The sequence below is a fragment of the Nannospalax galili genome, unplaced genomic scaffold (genome assembly GCF_000622305.1).
Source record: "Nannospalax galili isolate Female #2095 unplaced genomic scaffold, S.galili_v1.0 scaffold666, whole genome shotgun sequence".
Classification (NCBI taxonomy): Eukaryota; Metazoa; Chordata; class Mammalia; order Rodentia; family Spalacidae; genus Nannospalax; species Nannospalax galili.
In genome coordinates, this window is record NW_008356473.1 from 3847817 (window position 1) to 3874320 (window position 26504).

Sequence of the window (26504 nt, forward strand, 5' to 3'; positions counted from 1 at the left end):
TTTAATAAATAATCTATTACAGAATGTTCAAGATAGTGCAAACAGAGGTTAAGGTACTTTTCTTCCCTTTCCAGATTTTGGAGTCATGTTTCTCAGAGGAGCACACTAGCTGTTAAAAGCCACTATAGAATAAAAGGTATTGCTCAGCCCCGGAGCCAAGACGCTAAATATTTCCCAATCCCACCAGTGCAGGCTTCAAGGAGCCCCCTGAAGGAAACTTCATGGTAACTCAAGGGCATTCTCTCTCTTAATCAGAAAGACACTGTTTAACAGTGTTCTGTCTATCATTTTATAAAAATTTAAGGATGGGAGGAAAGGGAATTACTATTTTTTTATATGCCCACTATATGTCAGGCTCTGCAGTAGAGATTTATATTCATGATCTCATTTCTTTCCCCCATAAGAACCTTACAAAGTCTATTTTCTTTTACCAGATAAGGAAATTGAGGATCAGACACTGAATCATCCACTCAAGGTCAGTCAGCTACTGGCTACCTCTGAGGTCTAAGATCTTACATATACATACCACTGCCAAGGTCTTCCCAGGGTGCTTGATGCTGACAGCAAAAAGGTTTCCTTCTATGTGGCCTCCCTTGTGTGAAGAAGTCAAGGGTGCCTCCCTCATGAGCACACACTGCTCCCCACATAATCTCAGAGACCCTTGAAAGTGTTTTTCAGAGAGTCCAAACACTACTCATGATACAAGGTCAGACCAGTTCCTAAGATATGAAACAAGATGAACTCAGTGGGTCCTTCTGCCAATCGCCCTGTCCTTACTCATCTTCTGGAACATGTCAAGGCCTGACTGGGATGACGCAGGAAAGGTCACCATGAGTGATCCCATACCCCTCCAGACTGCTACAAAATAACCACTCAGTGCTGAGACAGGCTGCTCCTTGGAAATCTGCCAACATTGTTTCATTGGAATCAGAATTCTCCAACTATTTACAGCCATCAACTTCAGAGTTAAGCCCAAGAAGTATGGAGTGAAGCTGAGGTTTAAAGGTTAAAGGACCCGGAATCCGTGGACCCAAGCCATTTTGAAGGCCGCATCCTCACTTTGCCCACTGGGCATTCCTTCCTAACTCACTAAGAAACTAAAATGCTTTCTTTTTTTATTATCCCGAAATCCTGACTACAGGCATTTAAACAGAGAAATGCTGATGAAGAAGGATCACAGTTAGGAAAGATTCAACTTACGCCATTAATAAAAATGAACCTCAACAACTACTCTTCTCTTCGAGCAGCTCTATAGAGGGACACCAGAAAGACTGGATTGCTGAGATGCAGAACTACTTTACATAAACAAACACCAAGTCCACACTTGGGTTAGGAGAGGTGGCTAATTTTAGAAGACTGTTTGACATCAGATGAAACGGAGCCTGGACTTCTTACTGGTCTAATGTAACCCTCACACCTACATTTAACTAACTCCACCTTGACATTTTCTCAACAACAGGAAGAGACAGGTAGCTGAAAGGAGGAATTCATTCCCATGCTGTGAGGTCCCCACAAACCGTCCAGTCCACTGCAGCCCCTGAGCTGAGGAGGCACCCCACCATCCACTGACATTGCAAAGATGCTAGCACTTAGGGAGCTTTTACGGCCCTTCCACTGTGAGCATCCGAGGCAAGTATTCATTCAAGAGAGCTGCAAAAATCCTTTCAAACAGGCAGCAGAAATTGAGAGGCCTCCTAGTGATTGCAGACAACTTTGTCAGCCCCATTCCTAGGGAAGCTCTGGAACAATTCATGCCTTAAATGCATACAGAACAGGCTCAGATATCAGGGAGGGAATCAAATAGCTTGTTCAATAGATCAGGAATCCACAGTTCCAAGAGTCAGCAAGTTGCCCTCTCTCCATCTCACACAACCATGCAATCCACCAAATGTCCAGCCGAGTGTACTTAGGAATGTCAAGGTCTCAGCCTGGTGGCCTGATGCACTTGCTCATCAGCTTTCAAATTTAACAGGGGGAAACAATCTACCCTTCAAATAGTAGAAGCTTTCTTTCCAGGAGAACTAGACAGTCCTGATGGCTCTCTCCAGTTACATAGCAATTATGTAATTGCTAAGCTTCTGCAGAATCACAGGACCCAGTCCTCAGTCTTCTTACGGACTACAGCTGCAGCACAATGCTCAGAGATGATTGCAGCCTTTGAATGGATGGCCAGTCTCAAAGCGGAGCACAAAGGCACATACAATGGGATTCCATCTCAAGCACAAAGATGATCCTGCCTCACGAAGCCTTCTCTCCTCCTCCCAGTCTGTGCAGCAAACTCTTCCCTCTGCCCACCCTACATGTGTGTGGAATGTGGCTTACTCTGTTTATGCTGACAGGTTCCAAAAGAGGCCAAGAAATCAGCTGAAGTTTTGCCATGGACCATACACAGGGTAATCATTTAACACGTAACATGAAAGCTCCAGAAGAGGGCAAGAGGCAAAGGGGGTGGAAAGGATCTCTCTACGCTTCCTGCACTGGCATGAAATGACTGCTTCCTCTCCTTCTGCCAGCTCCAATCCCTCATGTTGACATTACACATCCTGTACTGTAGGATCCACCCCCATGCTGCCGCTTGCCCGACTGAATTATCTCCTGCGTCACAGCGGTGGTAACGGAACTGCTGGCTTGGCAGACCTAAGAGCACCATTTCAATGCTTAATGCATTCAGCAACTGGACACATTACCAGGGCAGTTGGGGTGGCTGGTCTGTGGTCCTCTCAGCAGCCATGCAATACTTGACCTAACCTTCTGCTAACCAGATGGTCTGTTTGCCTCTTGGGACCAAACCATTAAACTTTACTTTATTAAATTCTAGCCAAATGTGGGGACAGTTTACAGCGGCATGTCTGGTTCATCTCCAACAGGGTTGCTAAGATGAAAATGACCTAAAAATAACTGGAAACTTTACTTCACACCAACAGAGAACAAGATAGTTTGGAGTAAATATTTAAATGATCTGCCAGATTAGGAACCACAGCAGCACTGATGACAAGGTTAGTAAATTAAATTATATTGTAAATACAGAGAGAGAGAGAGAGAGAGAGAGAGAGAGAGAGAGAGAGATTATGTATCGAAAAAAAAATCCAATACCCACAATCACTATTCCCCAGGCTCCAGGCTGTTTTAAAGGCCTGAAGACACCATCTCCACCATAATCTCTCAATTACCCAAACAAAGGACCTGATATACAACTCTGACAGGAGATTCCATTTCCCCAGCTCTGACCACCTAAACACACTGCAGGTGGATTGGGTATTCAAAAAGTGCCCAACCAATGTTTCATGAATGAGTAAAGGAATGGGCACAAATTACCTTCAATGAAACTTCTTCCATAACACATCTCATGGAAAAGAAGACCTCTTTCCAACTCTATCATCATCCCACAATGCATGCAAACCAGGCCTCAGACAAATGGCAAGGAGCAAACCATCTGCACCAGGGGCACTGGGTGGCCACTAATTCATCATTGCAAATGAACTGACAGAAGTGGCCACTTACTGGATACCTAGCAGGGTGCTGGGTGCTTTGCATACAGCCTCTCAGCCTTCACCAGAGAGAACCGAATTCTCTGAAGATAAGAAACAAGCAACAAAATCAATGACTAGGAACCATTAGGAACTTGATCTAAGTTCACAAAGCTAGAAAGTAAGTGGTATGAATTTAATTCTTCCTTCAAAACCGTCTGTTTTTCTTGGTAGTCATGTGTAAACAGCGATCCTATAACAGGTAATGAATGGAATACACAGGAAGGTGATGTCCCCTAACCAAAAATCTCAACGAAAGTGGAAAACATTTCCATTCTTAGTCTTTTAGGTGTGGTAAGTATTTTGAGTTTCAGCTCTATTTCTGCCAATTTCTTCAGCAATGAGGGAATTCTATGTAATAACTATTACCATACCCATGGCTGTGTGTCAAAAACTTTTTTCCTCCACTCTCTAAAACTAAAAGTATCTCACCTGTCACCTGTCCTCTTGTTCAGGGAGGACATGGAGACCCATGAGATGGACTTGAACCAGTGTCAAGTCTACAAAGAGGAGGGTCAACTTATAGTAAACATCTCATTCATGTTTCCAAGTGAAGCCAGATATGGTCAAACAGGACCTTTAACATCTTCATATAGCTGGAACTGGTAAAAGAAAGGAGCCAGGAGCTCTTCCCAAGCCCATGTGACCCCTGAGGAACAGATCATCAAATGACTTTAAGTGTAAAAATAAATTTATTTATTTGGGTCAACTGTATGGTCTTAAACACCCAAAAGGAAAGTATAACCAAAGAGTAAAGTCATCAGTATACTTCTTTAAGAGTTCAAGGGAATAGGCTTCCCAGACATTAAGCTTAAGTCTATATAAAAAGTTTTTAGACAATTATTTCTCACTAATGATTTTGTTCCTAACCACAAAGTGCTGCTCAGATGTAAGACTTCAAATCTTGGTCTCCAATACTGTAGTGCCCACCTGTAGCTAAGGGAGACAACCAGCTATTGTTCTAAAATGATGGATAAATTTGTTTTCTCCCCCTATCCAGAAGCCTTTGAGACGGAACTGACACTGATTCTAACTACTACAACAACTAGCAAAATGCCTGAAAGCAAATCCTGAATCCATCACTCTAAAGCCCAGCCTTGGAAGACAAAAGAAAAATGAGGAAGAACCCAATAGAGGGATGCTTTTAGAAGGCCTCCTCAAGAAATTCCAATGGACTCTCATATGAACATTTGAAAATTGCCCTGCTCTGACTTTTTTCTAGTTCCCTGACTAGAACTTGTAATGCTAAGTACGCTTGCCTTTACTTCTCCTTCACATCTCCTCTTCATGATTCAAAGACTTTCTTTTCCCATTAGAGATAAGAGTTATGCAATTTGGGAGTCTTTTAGATAGACCCACTGAAGGGGTACTCCAATTGCCTCACCCTACCCACATGTTGGCTACGAACCGTCCTTAACTCCAGTTCCAAGGGAATCTGAAGCCCTCTTCTGACTTCTGTGGCATTTCATGACACAGTTGCACTCACATACATGTAGGCAATACACTCATACACATAAAATAAAAATAAGTAAAATATCAAAAAAAAGAAAAAAAGAATAGGAGGTAGGAATTGGCTCAGCAGTTATTGTAAAAAGACCCCAAAGAAAAGTAGCCAGTTCTTGGCTAAAAGTCAAAATGTCCTTGGGCCTCTTAGCAACATACTCCATTCCAAAAGCCAAAAATGTGGAAAGTATTTGGGAGCTCTTATCTAATCCTTAAAAGATTTTAGGGTTACCTCTTCAGAGGGGGGGCATGTTAGAGTAGCAAAAAGCCCCGTTTAAAAAGAAGGAGGAGGAGGAGGAGGAGAAGTAGGGGGTGGAGTTATCAGAAAAAAGTGATGAGGAGATATGGGAGGAGTTGGAGGGGAGGGAGTGGGCATGGATTTGATCAAAACACCTTATATGCATGTATGAAATTCTTAGTAAAGTTTTTGTAAAAGTTTAAAAAAAGAAAAAAGAGAATTAAATAAAGAGAAATATGGAATTATATATATATATATCACCTGGGGTCAGTAAAATGGGTCAGAAGGTACAGGTGCTTGCTGCCAAGTCTCACAACCTGAATTCAAGCCCTGAAACCCACATGGTGAAAGGAAGACTGCCTTCAGAAGAAAGCTGTCTTCTGACCTCCACATGTGTACACACACATATAAATAAATAAACAAAAAAATGTCAAGAAAAGTTTTACGCTCTCATTTACAAGACTCTTGGAAACTTTAAACACTAATAACATGGTCACATTCTTCTCACGTAGTTTTGAACACAATTTTAAAGTGGCAGCTATACATTTTTTTTAAAATAAGATTTTTACAGCTGGGAGTGGTGGCGCACGCCTGTAATTCCAGCACTCGAGAAGCAGAAGCAGGCGGATCTCTGTGAGTTCTAGGCCAGCCTGGTCTACATAGTGAGTTCCAGGCCAGCTGGGGCTACAGGGAGACCCTGTCTCAAAAAAAAAAAAAAAAAAACTTGTCTTTTTGGAAAATTTCAAAATGTAAAAAGAAAGAAATAAAAAAAAAATAAAATTCATGGCTGACTTCATTCATTCATTCATTCATTCATTCGTTTTTTTAGACAGGGTCTCACATAGCCCAGTCTGGCCTTGAACTCCTGATCTTCCTGCCTGGACTTCCCAAATGCTGAGATTACAGGTATCTAGGATTATAAGCATTCACTGTGACACCTGCCTTGGGTGATATGCTTTTAAAGGTGAAAAATCCTGGGTGTGTAGTTCTATCAAAGGACCACCTACATGTTCTTCATCTTTGTCATCAATACCCCACCACCAGCCACCACCAGCCCACCGCTACCACCCTACTGCCGCCAATGAAGGTTCTATAGCCAAAGCAAACAAGGGAACTCCTGTTGGGTCCTACCAACACCGGTGCATCATTACCCACATTTTGAAACATCATCTACCAGTGAGACTCTAAAATTAGCTTCCTTATGGCTGCGATCTCAAAGCATATGATATTATAGTACATTAGTAAGACCAAGGAGAACTGGGCTGTTAAACATTTGCCCAGAGAAAAATGCAAAGCATTCTAAGCAATGTTCCAGGATAGTGCTCAAACTGGCTTGGAGTTACCTTCCCTGTGACGAAACAAAGATGCGCCCAGCATTTATATGAAGCAACGCGGTAATATCTCCCCCATGCAGTGAGTGCCATTTTCATATCTGCCAGATCATTTTTGCCAGAATAGCACCACACAATGGGAAAAAGTAATAACAACTTCTTATAAAAAGTTCAAAGAACTTCACATTCATAAACAACTGTGCCCTACACCTCTCCAGGGAATACCTCTGCAAAGTGTAGGCAGACAGCCTCTTTACTCAGCAAAAGCACTTTTGCCAAGAGGAAATGATGCCACTGTCAGGCAGTTAACAAATTCCGACTGAGGCAGGGTGTGGGGGCTGGTGCCAGTAATTCCAGTAATTCCAGAACTCAGAAGGCTGAGACAGGAAGACTGCCGTGAGTTCCAGGCCAGCCTAGGGTACGAGATGAGTTCCAAGCCAGCCTAGGCTACTAAGTGAGGCTCTGTGGAAACAAAAACCTCCAAATGAATGCTTTCACACATATCTGGAATTGCAGCTGGGTGTCCAACCAGAAGATCACATTGGAGCCAAAACTCCCTCTGAATAGACAACAGCAGCAGAGGTAGACGGCAAAAAGCAGGCAGTTTCAAAAGGACTTGGAGGCTAAAGACCGTATGCTGAGTAGAGAGGAACGTGGCAAATCCCTGGTAGGTTACCACCTTCATTTCTCCATCAGTGAGAAAAAACAAAAAACAAAAACAATCATTTGTCAACATCTATAATAAACCAGGACACTTATACACATATTTTTGTAATGATCACGTCAATTTTACAAAGCTTTATCATTAAGAGGTTCAGTGACACATGTAGGAAGGGACAAATTCTAGCTTGTGCAGCCCCATATACCCAACCCAACATACCACTTGTCTCATGGAGACACCTGCACTGAGAGAAGGAAATTTCACCAGCAAGTCTAGAGAAATCTGCGATTCTGATGTTACAGAAATCTTGCCAGATTCATTCTCATATTCATATTCTCTCTCTCTCTCTCTCTCTCTCTCTCTCTCTCTCTCTCTCTCTCCACAAACACACGTGGTAGCCCAGCTGCCAGTTGGTCTTCAGACAGAGCATCTGAAGTCTAGCCACAATGTGCAACTTCTAAGTGCACTGCTTTCCCACATAATCACACATCCAAAGGGAAAGGCTGCCAAATGACAATCTGGCCCATGACTCTGTTTCACACTGACTTACCCACTTCTGATAAATGTTGTTTGTATTCCTAGAAATCACTATCTCTATTTCTTTTGGAGATAAAACAGTAAACAAAACAAGACATGGGTGTACACACCTAGTATCCCAGCACTCAAGAGGTAGAGTCAGGGAGCTCAGAAGTTCAAGGTCACCCTGGTCTACAGAGAGTTTGAGTCCAACTTCAGGTGCATGAAAACATGTTTCAAAAAAACAAAAGAAAACACAGCAAGCAATATCCCTAGCAATAAAGCAAAGATACCATTCTCTCTCTCTCTCTCTCTCTCTCTCTCTCTCTCTCTCTCTCTCAGACTTATATTCCCAGGCTAACCTCAAACTCTCTACAGGGTTGAGGATGACCGTGAATTCCTGATCCTCCAGCTTCAACACCCCTGATGCTGGGATTACAGGCACTAGCTATCATCCCCAGATTATGAGTGCGGATGAGGTTCAGCACCCAAGGCCCTCTTGTGCTAGGCCTACCAGCTGAGCCTGTACCCCAGTCTGATGTTGTTTTATACCTCCAATATACTGACAATAAATTTGGAGGTCATGAGAGTACTGTAAAAAGTCCTCCAGTTCCTCAGAACTTAATAATCATGTTGATAGGCATTATCCTACAAACAATCTTTTGGTTTAAGATTCTGTCTTATATAGTAAAACAAATGAACCATATTAAAGCTACTGAACAAGTTGATGTGCTAGGAAAAAAATCGAACCAAGTTTTGGGTTTTTAGGCTTCAAGATTCTTACCTGCTAGTGCCTTTATGCTCTTTTGTCACATTTGATGCCTAAAATCATTTTTCTTTCAGCTGGCCAAGAACTCACTATCTAAGCTTCTGCCTCCCCAGTGCAGGGATTAAAGGTGTGCGTTACCACGCCTGGCCAATGCCTAAAATCCTGCCCCCCACCCCCCCCCGGCTCTTTTTGAGACAGGGTCTCCCTGTAGCTTAAGCTGTCCTATAACTCACTATGTAGACCAGGCTGGCCTTGAACTCACAGATATCCACCTGCCTCCCAAGTGCTGGGATTAAAGGTGTGCCACCATGGCCAGCAGTATCTAAAATCTAGAATCTATTTTTCTGTGGAAGTTGGCACAAGTTATACAGGGTGTGTGTGGTCATGGGCAAAATACTGTTATGGGTCGCTCTACGGAGGACAGAAAAAGATCATAGGAAGGTAGCGAGAGGCAAAGAAAGGGGGGAAGTACCTTGGAAACGTCAGGATTCACCCACGGTTCAGAGCTGCTTCAAATAAAATCACTAACACTTACCTGTGCTGGGGTCAATTTTGATAATTGTAGTTGACGTCTAGAAATGGGGTTATGAATATAATTATCACGAAGCAGCAATTGGGCAATCACAACCTAATTAAACCCACTGACTAGATTATCTTGTTTTCCCCTAATAATCATATAACATTAACACTTGCTAATTTCAGGACCTATGGGTGATGTTCATTCATTATTAACAAGCTACAGCCACTGGTCAAAAAGAGAATGGGGAAGATACTCAGGTTGCTGAGTCAACCAGGGAGCAGGGATGAATATCAGAGCCAGCCCAACATCTGTTCTTGAACACCTCTTCACTTCTCATACCCACCAAATTACTAACTGGAGGCAGAGCCGTGAGGGAAAGGAACCGATTGGGCTTCCAATGACCCGAAGGATGGAACTCTGCTTTCTTGAAAGCATGCTGGTTCATGCAATCCACACACTGAACCCCCCTCCCCTTTTAAAACAATAAAGCATAGACTCTGTCTTTGAAAATGTGATTTGTTTTCTTTTCAAGGTAATGGCTGATTCCTTGACCAGGTCGGCATATATAAATTTTGTGTACTTACCTCCTTGGGACATGCCCCAAGGGCTCCTCTCTCTTACACTGCCCCATGTGTCAAACATGCTCTCAAATCAAACATCCTATTCCCAATTGCTGCGGCACCCAAAGATGTGTTAACCCAATTCACCTGGCTTTCTTCAAAGTAGCTCCTGAGGGAAGACTGGGTGGGCTCCTCGCCAAAGAATTACGAAGACTGAAGAAATAAATTGATTGAAGATTGGTCTTTGGGATAGGCTGATATGAGGGATATTTTAGAAGGCTAAACCCTGCTGACCAGGTACATAATTTATCCTGGGGCTAAGTGGAGTCCCTATTCCTCTAAATTAGTAATTCTGCCCAGATCATAACATGCTTTGGTATAGTGCACTTTTACTCTCTTCAAAATTACCCCCTTAGTAAGTGTAAGGCCCGGAGTTCAATCCCCAACACAGCCAAAATGAAAAAGAAAAGGAAATAAAGCTTTTTGAAAGGTTTGACAGGTAATAATCCTGATGAGGCAAAAATGGCCTTCCCTAGTACACTTTAGAAACTGGATATTTGTTTATTTTCCTACAAAGCTTTGGGCTGTGGGTCTGTCTGGACACCAGAGATCAAGTGGACAGATCCACAGCCCAGTGCAGATATAACAGAACCAGCAATCATTGTTTTGGAACTATGGAGTTCACTTAGCCATCAATGTCCAATGGCTTGCCTTATAGAACGGCTACTGTCTTGGATATCTTAGGGCTAGATGGACTTCTTCTATCCTCTCTAAGGACTCTGTTCAGGGCATTTGTGGTGGCCTATGAACAGCAGCTTCTTTACTGTACTGGAATGTTCCAGGGAGAGGCAAATAAGACCAGAACATTCATCATGTCTCTATGGCCTAAGCAGAGCACATGGTGACCACTAAGGGGGCGGGGAGTAACAGCACTCACACTTTCAAGAGAACTGACCCCACTTGCCACAAATGACCATTAGCTAACTCTTAAAATGTCTGTGTAGCTTCTGAAAACCCCCTCAGGCTTAAGGCAACCATAGCCAATACAGAGCACGGAGATTTTCAAAAGGGACCCTAAGAAAGAGAAAAGTAAAACACTTTCTATTTTTACAAAAGTCACACAGCATGTCTTTCTGCCAGAAGAGGTAGGTGCTCTTTTTAAAACTCTACATGTTTAAGTACTTTAATGAGTTTGATACAGTTTAAAAATATGTACTCCCTCAAGAGTCTCCTACATGGTCTCATTTTGCTCCCCCCCAACCCCCCATCCTCTCCTTTGTAACTCAGAACAAAAAGAGGGTGCACTTGGTAAAACTTTCTCAAGTTATTGGAATGGGCTGACTCTCTCCTATTAACTAATACATGACAATATTTTTCCATTATGTGCAGATTTCCTTCCAGAGCACTAATATATAGTCTTGGTTACTGGAGGAGGTAGACCAGGAGGAACAGAAGCTATTAGCATGTGGGTCAGGTCCTATCAGGAGAGGGCCAGGGCTCTGGAGGCAGACACCTTTCACATGAACTTTGGCTCCCTTACTTTGCCCATGACTTTGGGCAAATTACCTCCTTAACCCTTGGTCTCCTCCACCATATGAAAATTCCCTGGTTCATACAAAATGCTAAACAAACATTACCTGCTATTAATATCACCTATGAGCCCATCCAAGGGGAGAAATAACAGTTTGAAGTTGTACACGGCATTTCCACGCTGTACAAGAGTTGGGAGAATTTTTTGATGAAGCAATCATATTTATTCTCTATTGTTTTTACTCAATATTAAGACAGGCAATAGTCAATGACAGCAGAAAGGGGAAACATTTTTGCAACTGAACTCTGACATTCCACTGAAAACCCTCTCCCCACACATCCCCCTCCCAGTTACTGCTATTAAATACTAATTAACTGTCTTCAGAGACTATTTAAGGTTGAAACCACAGAAAAGAAGAGATTATGGTGGTTAGGTACTTCTACTGAAATCTTTATGTGATCTCTAGCTAATGTCCATCTTTGGTTAGCTTTAGTCCGCAATCCAGGGTTCAAATTTTGCCCCAACTGAAGGTCCCCTAGATGAAACCCATGACCATCTGAGTAGAATGATTACTACTCAGCTGCTGACTAATTTGCCAAAACACAGAGGGATGATGTAACCAAGAATAAGTATGGCTAAATATCCTGCACCTCAATGGCCTTGTGTTGGAGCTTAAAATGCTGGAAGCAGACTGATCCAGCCTGTGACTGACCTTTGGCTCAAGCAAACGGCTTAATCCTAAACTGGATACCAAGCAGTGGTCATCGTTCACTCCTTTCCTCTCTGAAATAAGCACATCTTTGTTTCTCCTTTCTTCTAATGGCCAGAGCGCAGGTTGAGAAGCTCTATGGATAACCTTAGAGAGGACTATCACATTTTCTGCCCATCAATAATGCAGCTATTTTCTACAGTGCCCTATTCTCTTCTGCGTTCATTTTCCAAGAAAATATCCACCAACCCTACTTAACCAGTTCCCTCAAGTTTCCATCTGTCCTTTATCAAAAAGGCTGCATTTGTAACCCAGAAGTCACACAAATAGTCTTCCAAGTCCAATTCTATTTCTTCACAATAGGAACTTACTAAAGAATGTGGGTCTGAGCTGCTGGTCTTCATATTTCACATGCAATAGGTACCAAATTACAAGGTCTTTCTCTGCTCGCTTCATTGTTTTCTTAAGAGCAATGCCTTACTTCCCAGTAGACAGACCTCTTCTATTTTGACTTGTCAATTATTCCCCTGCCTCACTTCTTTTCCCTTTCCCATCCGAGTAGTCTCTCTCCTTCCCAGCAAATTTTCACCATATAATTACAGCAGTGCTTTAGCCTACTTTTCTGTTAGCTTAACAACCCTGTCTATTTTCTACTTGTGCTGATGCTACTGTTTGCTTTTCTGACGGGCTAATCCATGTATCCTTTCAAGGCCTAACTTCCCCTACCATCACAGCAGCTGGAGCTCTAATTCACAGGTGCCTTCCAAAGCTTTTCATTAGCAACAGAAATGAGATGGTTTAGAAACCCATTTCTTAATCTGCAGGTGAGTATTGGAACCTTTGTGCAGCAAACATCTTTCAAGTATCCCACATTGTGCCACTGCACAATTATTTTCTGAGTAATAAGTACAATGTGATAGGCATATTTGCAGCATTAACGGGGAGAATGTTCCCTCTGAGGAAACCAGCTTTCACCCCCTTGTCTCTGGCATTTCCAAACTCAAGAGCGAAGCACTCAGCAGCCATGAGGAGAACTGAATACTGACTTTACCTTCTTACATCTGAATAGGGAAGACAAGAAGCTAAAATTCGAGGGCCTTAGCTTGTGTTCTGGTTCAACTGGCCAGACAAGGGCTTAGGGAGTGAGTTTGGCCTTCCCCGCCTGGGCTCTGTGGCAGATAAGCCTCTCCACAAATCCTGGGCTTAATTACTTCTGACACAGTTGTCCTGCCTGGGCCTCCAGCTCCTTTTATGCTCCAACCATTCTGAATCCAAGGTAAGTCTCTGCTTACTTACTTTGGGCAAATGCTTAATTTCCTACTAAGTGATCCTAAAACATTTAATCAGGATCAGCTGGGTCCTGGTAGCAGTTTCCCTAAGTTTCCTTTCATGAGTTTTACTAAAAGGTTCCTCAACCGCCTAGCAAATAACTTTCTGAATTACACAGTCCTGCTCTTCAAAGTATTATTTATTTTTAACAAGTAAATACCCACCAATCCCTTTACCCCCATGAGCAGGTTCTATCTTTTGAGTGAGGTTGGGGGTAAGCATTTTACTAATATCTAGAAGCAATAAGCAGTGAAGCAAACAAGCAAACACATGAAAGCAAAGAAATCAATACCAAAATACCCATGGTCTGACATGAAAAGGAACCTTCCTTCCAAGAATAACTCAAAACGTAATGTGTCCAGCTAGGAATTAAGAAAGAATGCTTTGAAGATACCGAGGAAGCAACCACCGTCTCCTGCTATACACCACTGAACCTACACAACACCCCCCGCCCCCCAAAATCAACTTTGTGTTAGAGCCACACACCCAAAGACTCCAAAAATCCTATGGCCGCTTCAACTGTTGAAGATGAGTGTACTTGGGAAGATCAATTTTATAAGCTGTCCAAGCAGAAAATGTAAATCCCAGTCACTTCTCATGGACTTCTCAGTTATCATCTGTACAGTTCTCCAGACAAGGGGACAGACAATTCAAGAGCTTCCTAATAGACTGTAGATTCCATCTAAATTCATAAAAACTCACTTTCTTGTATTTGGAAACTTCTCTTGGGCCTTATAAATCCAGGAGACAGTTCAGTTTGATTGTCCTCTGTCCCATGCCCCTGCCCCAACCCAAACCTTCTTCTTCCTTCAACACTGGCATGTAAACCATGCTGTTTTAACTTCTTTCCTGTTCTCCCAGTTCTTCTGGAACATTTTATTTTCGACAGTCAACTCATTTGGAGGAGTGCCACACTGAGGTTCAACTGTTTACAGCATTAACTGTGTTTCTGCCAGAAGTCCACATCTAGTGCTGCTTTCTGCAAACTGCCTCCTACATTAAGAATTTATGTATTTGTTGGGAAGAAGCTTAGAAACTGTGGAAACTTCCAAACATCACTTTCTTCCTTACCATATTACATTTGCTTGTCCAAGGAGACAGACATGCAAATCTACCTCACCCTTTCAATAGTACTGCCCCATCCTTCATGGTTCTTGTGTGGCTGAAACTCATCTGAATGATGGCTGCGTGTTTACTGCGGAAATGGGAAATAGCCATTGGTCTCCAAGAGAGAACTGGGCTTCAAACAGATACAGAGAAGGCACATTTTTTTGAATGAGTACTGAGCACTGGAAAATCACCAGTAATTGTTGAGAATGGATTTCACCTCTCCCGCCATTCATCAATATTACAAAATGCCATCTCTGAAAGCAGCCAATTTGAATCTGTACCATGTTGCAAAACAGATCCTCGGAGTCCAATTGTGGGCACTTTTGTAAGTCGCAATAGACCCAGACAAATTTCCAAAGAAGGGCGTATGAAAAGGACGCTAAGCCCTGAATGGTAGAACAAGAGAGGAAAACAGACAAGTAGCCCAGGGGCCAAAGGTTCGTCACCGAAATGAGTCTCTGGACCTATGAACGAAGGACACCATCTCAGCCCCTCACATGTTACAGTGAACAAACAACAAATCCATACCCTTGTCCTACTAGTGTAGAACTGCAGGGTTTCACAGAGAGCTTGGGCCCTGGAGAGAACAGCTGTTTCACAACTGCAACTATCAAATGCAGCTGAGGTAGTGGAAAGGGCATTGGGCTGGAGTCAGCCGACCTGCGTTCTAGGCCTGGCTTTGTTACAACTGAACTTGCTGACCTTATGCAAGTCACTTCATGCTTATGTGCCAGTTTCCTCTTCAGTAAAATGAAGGTGGAGGAAGGATAATTGAAATAGATCATCTCACTAAGGCATAAAAAATACCTAGCTTCTAAATTGGAAGTTTCGTCTGGTGGATAATAACTCCTTAATAGTCTTCACTTATAGGGTAAATATCTGTCAATTTTTTAAATGACTTGGATGTTAATATCTACTTGGGAAATAGTATTTTTGTCTACATCTCTAAACCTTCGGTTCAGTCTTGCTAGAGCCCTTCCATATTCCACTAAATGCCTCTTTTCCTTTCCTTTCTTATTATTTTAAGCAACCTTCCCCAAACTAAGACATGTGCTATTAAAAGAGCTTAGAACTTCCCATTTCCTTGCTAGGGCTAAAATTAAACTGTCCATTCCTTAGGGCCCAACGTAACATCTGCCAGATGTCTTGGCGTATCACACAAGGAGAGGAATTTTCTTCTAACACTATCTACTCCCTTCTCTGTTTTCTCATAATCAATTAAGAGGTCACCAACACCCAGATAATTGTCTCTCTCAAAGTCATCAACTTCAGAAGAATGGGAATCTCACAAGTTACTGCACCCCCCCACCCCCAGACTGGCAATTTTTTCCAGATTGGCAATTTTTTCCAGGCAACTCAATTTTATCAGTAAACCAACAGAAATATTTCTTCCCATTTTTCTCCGCATCCCACCCCCTACCCTCAGCAGTACTGGGAATTGAACCTAGAGCCCCACTCATACTAGGTAAGCACTCTACCACTGAGCTACAGCCCTTGCCTTCACCCCCACTTCTTTGAATATCTGTAGTTTTCAGAGTTTCAGACATGCAGTCATGCATTCATGTCAAATCTTTTGCAATTTGAATTAGTTGTTTATATATTTCTTAATTTGTGATTGTGGTGTTATGAAATAGTACCTCTGTTTTCTAGTTATCAATTTAGAATACTCAACCCAGACTTGTCAATTCTCTATCGCATGACACAGTGAACTACAAATTTGAGAAACACACCTACCACAAGGAATATATGGTAAGGTTACCTTAACCAAGAACTCTCAACATCAGGAATAATTCAAGGCAGACTAGACCCTATTAAACTCCATCACACATAGAACAAGACTCATTCCCAAGGCAACTTTACCATTCCCTTCTTTCAAGAAAACTGACCACAAGTACTCTAAAGCCCATTAGTAAAGTTGAATTTTCCCCCTCCTACCGGCAGACACATTAGGAAAAAAGTTGTCTCCAATACCAGGGTGGGGGATGCTGGAGGAGATCCTCGGGGAATGAGGTCAATGGATCAGATACCAACAAGAGAAGTATTAGTGAATATGAAGATCCAGTAAGTATCTCTTCTCTTGTATGGCAGTAACAGTCCTCATGGACCTGATTTCTCAAAAGCAAAAAGGATCTCTGAGTTTGAGAGCCAAGGGGAATGCTCAACCTGACATTCTTTTTAATTTCTCTAGTGGTGGTTAATCTAAAATATTTGTCTCAATTCAAGTGTGTAGATCTAGAAAAATTCAAGATCCCATGCCTTTAAATGTCATGTGACTTCCCATGGTGATTAAGTACAAAGGACATGATGTGTCTCTTAGAAAATAACAGTTAAAATATATCCTCAAACTCCAAAATGACTGTTGGGCATCTCTTTTTTTTTTTTTTTTCCTCCAGAAACCCTGGACTTTAACACTATCTATAAAGACAGCACATCATTTAGCTGCAGAGTGAAAAATGAACAGAGTCAAACTGCTGTTGTGACTGGCAGTTTGTCATCACTCCCTCTCCAAACACACTAAAACAAATTAATTACCTACCCTGCTATCAACAACCATAAAAAGATATCATGAAAGTTTGTTTCAAGATCAACATATTTATGTTTACATAAATACATAGTTAATTAGATGCAAAATTGTCTGATAATTACTTGCCCAAATAACTCTTTATCCACTGCATTTGAACTTCCAAGTTTGAACATGTAGCATTCATACATGCATGACCAAATTTAAATACAACACGATAACTTAAGAACCAAAGTAATCCAGTCAAAAGAAAACATTTTAAAAGAAAAAAGAAAGGTCTGATTCCAGGTAAGGATTTTTTAAAGTGCACTTGGAGGTCTTTAGGTCTTTAATAAAGGAGGAAAGATCTGAACATCATATCTTTAGAGGAGCATATCACATCACTGAAATCCATACATCTTCATCTGTACAAACAGGGTTTTACTTCATTGACCAGGGACAATTATCAGCTAAAGAACCATGTATTTCCCAGTCTCCTTTCACACCCCTCAGAAGAACAATAACCCTCAATTAATGACACAACAGTTTGGTTTGAAAAAATGTGATGTTGTCATATACAGCTTTGTGCATTTACTGAGTGACATTGCTACCAGCTACTCAACAGAATATAATTACATCTGGAATCGAAAACCACTTCAATATGCACAAAAAATACTGTAGACATAAAGAAATTTATACACAGAAATCTGACACATAATGAGAAAGCAAGGCAAGAAAAAAAGCTGATTCAAGTGGCTCACCAATGTTTTCCTTATTTCTGTTGAAGCTGGTACCTTTCTGTATTTCTCCTTAGTTGAAAACAAGGTCCAATTAGCCCCCTTAGAATCTGTTAATTGGTTCTGAATCTCCTCCAAGTTTTCATTTCACTGTGGAGCCTTCCTCACCCATCTCCAATAGTCCATCTAAAATTCTTCCAACATCTTCCCTCATCCTCAAGATGGCTACCTTACCTAATGGAAAAGCAACATCTTCATGGTTGGCTTTTATAAATTCCTGAAGCATTTCAGAATTTAGTTCTTGGGTCAATTACATTCATTCTCTAGAACTAATCTCTGAAGAGCTTCAAATCAATGTGTATGGACTGGGGTAGGACTAGGTCCTGTTTTTCAGATCATCCTCATAAAATGTCTTCCTAAAGATTAATAAATTCCTCCAATTAAAAAAGGTGAAGTTACCTGGACATAAGGTTTTCTCAACTGACACAATTTGTTTCCATAGTGACATTGTTAAGAAGATATAATGATATTTCTGGACTACAGTACTTGAGAACACAGGGAAAAAAAAAAAAAAAAAAAAAAAAAACCAGCAGAAGGAAAGGGAAAGGGGAGACAAAGAGACTAAGAAGGCCTCCCAGACAAACGGAGCAGCCTGAAGAGAACCTGGGGAGACTGGGGTCAGTCTGTCGGTCTTAGAGTGCCTCTGAGATCACAAAAGAACATATTCTATTCTTTGTGGTAGAAATCAACCCAAACCAGACAATAAGGTCTTGCAATGCATCAAACTGATGAGAACCAAGCCCCAGAACTCAAAAGAAAAAGAAAAAAAATCTCAGCTTAGGGCCACTAGCATCCTTACGAGGAGGAAAGAACATTTCCTGGAGACTTTCAGGAGACCTGGAGCAGCTTAAAGTTGTGAGGAGGTCTCAGTGGAAATGTTTAAGGTTTTGCCTGGCCTTTCCTAAAGGAGGTCAAAAACCCTTTAGGTCCACTCCAAGAGGAAAAAAAAAAAAAAAAAAAAAAAAACCAAAAGTTTACTTTATAATGGAAACAAACGTCTCAATAACTTGTGAAAGCACTCCTTGGGTGGGAGAAAAATCTGAGGAACCCTTAAAAGCTCTCATTTCCTTGCATAATGAACAGAAAGTGAGGAACCACCACAAGGTCTCCCTCTGGAGAGGGAGAAGGAGTAGGCAGGCAAGCCTCCAGCCATCACCAGCAGAGCTTCAAAATGGAGACATCTATAATTTTATAAACACTTTTCATCTCAGCTTTGTCTCCTGGAAACCCGCTCTCCTCCATTTTCTGATGGAGCTACAGCATGACAAGGCTTACCTGACTTAGTTCCCAGCTCTCAAACCCAACTAGTCACTTCTTCCACAAACCTGCAAGCAACCTCCAGAAACAAAACCAAAGCAAGCCAAACAGCCAACAACAGACACTCAGACACAGCCCTCAGGAGCCCTGGAGAAAGCTCCAACTGGTTGGTCTTTCTCCATCCCAAGCGCGTGCTTAAAAATGAAACTTTTTTCTTTTCTTTTTTCTTTCTTTTTTAAGGTTAGGGAGAAATATAAAAGGAACTCCAGGCAACCTCCTTCCCTTCCTCTCTTGTATGTTAGATGCCACAGTGAAAAGAAAAACCAGGGTTCCTTCAGGAATGGTGAACAGCCTGGAGAATGAACGTGAGAAGGAGCTTTGTGTTTTGGAGTCTGGACTGGAACCAAAGCAGACAGCTTGCAAATGGAGGACAGGGAGATAAAGAAAGGCAAAGAGAGGGGCTGCTCCAATGGGGGGCGGCTGCAGCTTCCCCTCGTGCCTGGAAGGAGGGCAGACCCCTGGGAACCGCACCAGGAGTGAGACGCCCCCCCCCCCGACCCCTGCCTTCCTTTCTCCCAGCCTCCGAGGAAAGCCAAGCGTGTGTAATGGCTTCTCCTCTCCAGAAACCGTTGTCCTCCTCCAACCAGACGCTTCTGAACCTTCAGCCTGGAGACAGCTCCTCCGCTGTCCCTCAACCTGCGCCCCCACCCGGTCCGCTGCCCCCCGCTTGTCGCGTCTCTCCTCCCCAGCAGCGGCGGCAGCATCCACCCCCTCGCCACATCCCGACCCCGCATCCCAACTTCGGAGAGAGAGAGAGAGAGAGAGAGAGAGAGAGAGAGAGAGAGAGAGAGAATATATCTATGGGCAAAGGCCAGAGAAGGACCTTGGAATCCGCACGGCTTTGCCATCGGGCGGGGGACAGGCAGACAGAGGAGGGGAAAGGAAGGAGAGGGACAGAGAAAGAAAGAGGTCAACCCACTCAGGTCGGGGGCCGCTCGCTCCGAGCGCTCCCTCCTGACCTCTCGCTCGCTCCCTTTGGCTCGGGCTCAGGTCTCTCCTGGCCTCCCGCCCTCCGCCCCCTTGGTTCGGTCCCTACTCTTGTCCCCACACTAGGAGCATCCGTCCTAAGCCTCCAGCAATCTTCTCTCACTCATCTTTCATTTCTCTCTCTCTCTCTCTCTCTCTCTCTCTCTCTCTCTCTCTCTCTCTCTCTCTCTCTCCTCTCTCTCCTCACAACTACACGAAATTAATTAAGCCACAGGGCTCCCCCCTCCTCCAAGCAGAAGGCAGAAGGAGCAACCAGCAGGAAAAGCACAGCCACCTCCACCACCACCTTCTCCTCTTCCTCCTCCTCTTCCTCCCTTGCTTCTCCTCCTCCTCTTCCTCCTCCCCCTGCTGCTCTCCCTCCTCCCCCTCCCCCCCTCCTCGGTCTCTTCTCTCTCTAGCTTCTTCTCTCTCCTCGCAGCCAGTCGGTGCAGGGGACTTCCTCTCCTCCCCGCGCCGCCAGCCCAGCTTGGCCGAATGAATGAGCGCGTTTGTGCCTCCACCGCCCGGCGCTCTCCTCCCCGGAGCACTCAGACCACCCCGGCGGTGGTGGTTAATTGCAGTAACTTACAGAAGGAACGTCCCGGCGCCGGGAGGTGCTTCGGGTTCTCCAGCCCCACCGCCTCCTTATCCTCTTTCTCTTTCTCCTCTTCCTGCTCGGGTTATTGTTGTGGAAGTTGTTTGGGAGTCTCATGTGCTTCTGCCGGGTCTCAGCAATGGAGGATCGCCATCTTCCCTGCCTTCCTCGGCTCCTCAGACTCGCTGCAGCTGCAGATGACCTGAGATATCCGTCTCTCTCCCCTCTCCCTCTCTCCCTCCCTCCCTCTCCTCTCACTCTCTCTCTCCCCTCTCTCTGCTCTTCTCTCTCCTCTCCTCCCTCTCCCTAGCGCGCGCTCTCTCTCCCTCCCTCCCTCTGTGTCTCTCTCTGAATAATGAGCAACCAGAGGGAGAGAGAAAGCAAGACAGAAAGAGAGAAGACAATCTTCTCCTGCCACACAAAACGCCGGAGCACCAGGGGGTGCGCGAAGCCTTTCTAATAACAACAACGTGCAAGAGAGTGGAAGGGAAAGAAAGAAAGAAATGAGGAAAGGGCTGGGGGGGCGGGGGGATAGGAAGAATCATCCAAGAGCTGGAGGAGCACAGAAGCTCAGAAGCTGGAGGAGATGCTGAAGCTGCGGTGCCGCCCGCCCCCCTCCCGCGCTGAATCCCAGAAGGAGGCAAGGTGGTTGCAAAGTTAAGGCTGGGACATTGTCTTTGTCACTCTGAGCAACACAGAGCCAGGCCAGTGAGATGCAAGAGGAGGAGGAGGTGGTGGTGATGGTGGAGGAGGAGGAGGAAGAGGAGGAGAAGGAGGCAAAGGAGGAGGAGAAGGGGAACAGAGAGATGAGATGAATAAAGACCTGCGGAAAAGGCGGTGCAAGGAGCGCGACCGCCGAGCCCGAGGCGTGCGCGCTCGCGTCCCGGAGGCGCCGGGCCGCCCTGGCCCGAGGTGGGAGCCCAGAGTGAGGACCCTACCCCGCCGCTTACAGCGTCAGCCCTGCCAGAGGCGCCCAGCCGCGGCCCCAGAGGGTCCCTCACATGTGTCCATCTAGAAGCCAATCTTTGCAAAGAACATAGATGGGAAACTGAAGGTTGCAAGTCTAAACCCAGATCAACCACGTGGGGCTTTTTAATTCTTTTCCAGCTTGCGGTGTGAGGATCTCCAGTGAAAAGCTCAAGTTGCCCATGACTGGCACGTATTTTCAAGTCTTCGCCCCCCGAAATAAAGGCTCATTGTGTGTTTCATTTGTCTTCTGACATGGAAAGTGGGAAGAAGGACCCCAACATTCTAGAGTCTCGGAGCCACCACTTTCTTTTCCTAACTTGTGAAATGTTTTGACGGCGCACCAAAAAGTGGGGTTGGGTCGTACTTAAATAACTTTCCACCCTCCCGCCCAGCGTTGTTTGCACTTTCTGGATGATCATCTAAAGGCTTGGAAAATAACAATCGTCGCTCCTAATGATAAGGTGTCAGGGTGTTGAAGATAAGAGAGCCAAGCTGAAGCTTTCACACCTTGAATTTTTATTTAGTGTAATTTTCCCCAAAATCGTTCTGAACCATCTCTTTTGTGAAGAACTGGGTTTCCACCCCGCCTCTCACCAGGTCCAATATCTCCCGAGGCTTAAGTTTGACGTAGGGTGGGTGATGAGGAGCACACACACACACACACACACACACACACACACACAATCTCAAGTTCAAGGGCATGGGCTGCTGGTACCATTCCTATTTCTCGTATCCTGTAGTTGGACATCACCAGCGCCGAGAGAGAAAAACGCAGCGCGGGGCAGAGACCTTAATTAAAGTTTCTTTTGTCCGCGACTGAATTAAGGGGATGTTGCTGGATTCCTTTGCATTGAGGAGCGCGCATCCGGTGAAGGCGCTGTGTTGAGGATCCGGGGCGAGACGGTCCTCTTTACTACTCGCCCCCTCCCCCCCGCCCCAACAATCCGGCCAGATAGACCGCTCAACCCATACAATAAAGGCGGAGGAGAGGCGCGCGGAGTCGGTTCCCATCGGATAGCGGCGTTTCCTAAACACATCTTCAAATCCTCATTTCCCAAGATTTGCCCGACTGTATATTCCAGGGCAGAATGTCTCACCCTGACGCACGATCTCACCCCTTTCCAGTCAACACTTCCTGCCCTTTTCTCCTCCCACTCACACTGAAGAGCTCAGGAGCCCTAAAAGGGTGTTGATGGCTGGGGTGATAAATAAATAAATAAATGACACTACGCGTGCGGCAGAGAAGAAAGGAGGGGGAGGGGGAGAGGAACGGCCAGGAGAGGGGGGAAAAAGTAAGGAAGAGAAAAAGCCAGGAGAAAGGACACAGGCAAAGAGACCCCGGAGTCAGAAAGCTGAGGCAGAAGAAAGGAGAGGAAGACCCGGTGAGGTTGCAGCGCTCCCAAAAGCTCCTGGCTTTGTGCAAAGGGGAGGACTCCCTTCTTTCCAGGTGGCCGGAGGGACCTAGGCAAGTCCTCTAGCCCGAGCTCCTCCCCCCCGGGACCCTAAGGGCGTCTGAGCGCTAACTGCCGCTCCCCCATCAATTCCTCGTGGTCACAAGAGGAAGCGCGCCAGGTCTGCGCCGTTCGGACTGATAATTTAGCTCTTTGTCTTTAATAAAAAGCTGACTTTTTTTTTTTTCTGTCAAAAGCACCAGGAAAAAAAAATCGTATTTCAGATTGAAAGCTATCACGGCCGGCTTTCAGCGGTTTCGATAAATATCTTCCTCGACGTGAAGGTACCTAGTGGGCTGGCAAGGGTCGGAAGTGTGGAGATGGGGACCGCCCTTCCCCCCCCTGGGCGCTGGGAAGCCGCCGGCGGGGAGGGAGGAAGCAGAGCTGAGGTCAGGGTAGACCTCGGCTTTCCAAGGCTCCCGGGGCAGCGAAAGGCTTTTGCAGTCGGGGAATGAGCCCTGGGGAGGAGCCTTTCGCGAGAGCACCAGCGCGCCCCAACACGCCTCCGACCTCGTAAACCCACTTGGCAAAGACCCGGGAAGCCGCCGGCGGAGCGGCTGCGGTGAACTCCAAAAATGAACCTGCGCTGCGACCCAACGGGCTGCCGCCCTTGCCAACACTCACCTCGAGCGACCGACATTGAGAGAGCTCCCGACGCGGCCGCGGGAGACCTGGCTCCGCCCTCCCGTCCCAGGAGAAGAGGACAAAAAAAAGGGGGGGGGGGAGATGGACTTGGAGATGGCCCCGCCCTTCAAACGCTCCAATCCTTGGAAACCAAACCTCCTTTCCAAGCTTCCACGTCTAGAAGGGACAAAGACTGCGAAGAGATCCAGACGCTGATGGAGAGATGGTGGCTCCTAGGGCTTCTGAGAAGGGTGTTTTTGTGGAGGAAGGTATCATGGCTGAGTTGCCATCCCAAATAGGTCACCACGGCATAATCTGTAGAAGACAAGCTAGGTCTTCTGGTAAAGAAACAAGCTGACTTTTCAAAGCCCTGAAGCAAACAATTGCCAAACTCCAGCACAGCCCTGCTGTTTTGATGGTGGCAACGCTGAAATTTCAACTCACCATACCATAGTCCTTTTTGCCACCCCTACTTTTAGAAGTCATAAGTTCCTTAACTCTCCAACTAAAACAATTGAGACACATTAAACCTAAAGGGAGTGGGAAGGTTTGGTTGGGTTTTTTTTTTTGGGGGGGGGGGTCAGTTTCTCAAATGATTGAAAAGCAGTTGGGTAAATGAAGATGGGATGGTGAAGGAAAGCCTCTGTGGCTGAAGGTTTTAGTGAATACCTTAATAAACTTGGCACTTAAGTAACTGTAATTATGCTTTGCCATTAGCAGACCATTAAGATAAGCAGGAGAGAGTTCACACCTCCTGTGATTTCATTGCCTACGAATATTCACAAAGATAATGCAAGTCTGGTTGGTGGGTTATCCAATCCATCAGGAGGGCTAATGTTTAATTTCTTTTAATTAAAATGGGAAAGCTTAGGTTTTACACACAACCAACAATGTGAAGGAAGTCTCAGAGGGACATCCTGACTCCCTAAATTTACTATTTGGTTCTATACCCTGTGTCATTATCTCCTGGGGTCATATGGGATTTCCAGACTTTATTAATGTTCCAAGGAATAAGAATGTGTTGAAAGTCTAGACTTCTTTATCATGGGTGACTGGCATACAGGCTCTTCATAAAGAGGAATTATAGCTCATCAAAAGAGTGACTTTATGAACATTAATAGATTAATAAATCTTGCAATTTTAGTTCAAGAAACAGGGAACTCCTGTAACTAGAGTGACCCATGCAAATAGGATCCACTTACTTGCCTGACATTGGGAGAATGAATATAGTCTATAAATCATTTGCCTTTCTAGAGCCTTTTAAAAAGGAAGACACCCAAATCTCCTGAAGAAAAGTATTCAACAAGGAAAAGGGGGTTTCTATCGATCTTTCAGGAAAGACAAGTCCAGCTGGAAAATTGTTCAAGGTGAAGATTTTAGCAAAACAAGGAGCAGATGAATAAAAACTATGGCATTTTCAAAAGTATTAATTATTCCATCCTTAAACATTTAACCATTTGTTGCACACCTCTTAACTTGCTGGCCCTTCCCTGTCTGTGTAAAACTCCTCTGTGCTATTAATGATTTGAGGATAATTAATTATTCTAAACAAATTATTCTTAATTCTTGATTACTCTTGTTGGAAATTACTCAGCCTTCATAAAGGTTTTCTGTAAATTTATAATTGGATAATTATGAATATTTTAAATATAAAGACAGTAAAGTCTCCAGCATACATTTCTGGCCTAATTGGGTATGTTTTCATAACTCATATTCAAACATTTGTACTTAGTTGACTGGTGTCCATATCTAGGGCGAAGGGACTTAAACAAGACAAACATAGATGATCCCCTCATCTGAACAGGTATTGGTGGAAGAGAAATTGTAATGACATATTAAACTTGCTTTATATGAACCTTTGCATATACACCTTTCAATACCAAAGAAGATATCTTCACGGTAATATTCTCAAATTCCAAAGAAAGTCTTTCTCATGTAGGTAGAAGTTAAATTTACAGTTTCAGCAAACTAGTTACTATAAAATGAAACACCTGTAATAGCGTTCAACCATTGAATATTTATTTAGTGTCTACAGTATGTCACACTCAGCTGAGTATGAGGTTGCAATGATGGGTGAAAGAAGATGAGTCAGAATTTTAATGCACAGTCTGTTTCATGAACTAACTTCAGAATCACGTTTCTTGGTTACAGAACTTTAGACTTTTGACTTACACAAAAGCAGTATAGGAATTTGGCCGATGAAGAAAATCTGATTGGAGTTTTTCTGCTCTAGCAGTGGAGTTATTTAGGAATAGTAGTCTGTTAAAACACATTTTTTTTTTCAGAGTTCATTTTAAAGCCTATATCTTGCTTTAACTAAGTAGCATGAAATTCTTACTTAGATCTTTTTAAAAAAGAAAGTAGAGATGCCAGGTGTGGTGGTGCATGTGTTCAGTCCTAGCACTCAGAGAAACAGAGGCCGGCAGATCTATGAGAGTTGGAGGAAACAGCCTGGTATGCATATCGAGTTCCAGGCCAGACAGGGCTACATAGTGAGACCTTTTCTCAAAACAGACAAACAAACAAACAATAAAAAATAAAAACAAAGAAAAGAAATAAAATAGAGTCTGGAGGCATAGCTCAATGGTAGAACTTTGTCTAAGCATGTGTACAAGGCCCCAACTTCAATCCTCAGCACTGAAAAAAAAAAAGCAACCTTACATCAGTAATGGTTACATTAATCAAAATTCTGAAGATTCCACTGAAAGATGCCTCTTTGTAGAAGCACCCCTTCTAACAGGAAGACTAGCATTTCCACGTTTCTACTCCCTGAACTCAAAATGAAGTCTGAAGAGTTCAGACTCGGTCAGCACCTAGAGTTGGTCAGAGGTGGTCAGATCTTGAATCTGCATCTCCATGGCAGTGTCTCCAACATTATCCTTATGTCAGGATTTTTATGACTTATTTCCATACCAATTGTACAACTGACAGACAGACAGACAGAATTGGGGGGGGATGAGGTCTCACTTACCTGCATATAT

At 43.9% G+C, this 26504-nt stretch overlaps 1 protein-coding gene across 1 annotated transcript in view; it reads right to left on the reverse strand.

Moving 5' to 3' along the window:
• Znf462 (zinc finger protein 462) overlaps positions 1 to 21855 on the reverse strand; it is a 154132-nt gene extending 132277 nt beyond the window's left edge. Inside the window, exon 1 of the mRNA XM_008854655.3 lies at positions 20474 to 21855. The gene's annotated coding sequence lies outside the window, so the exon portion shown is untranslated. The remainder of the gene's footprint in view (positions 1 to 20473) is intronic.
• Between the last annotated feature and the right edge of the window lie 4649 nt (positions 21856 to 26504).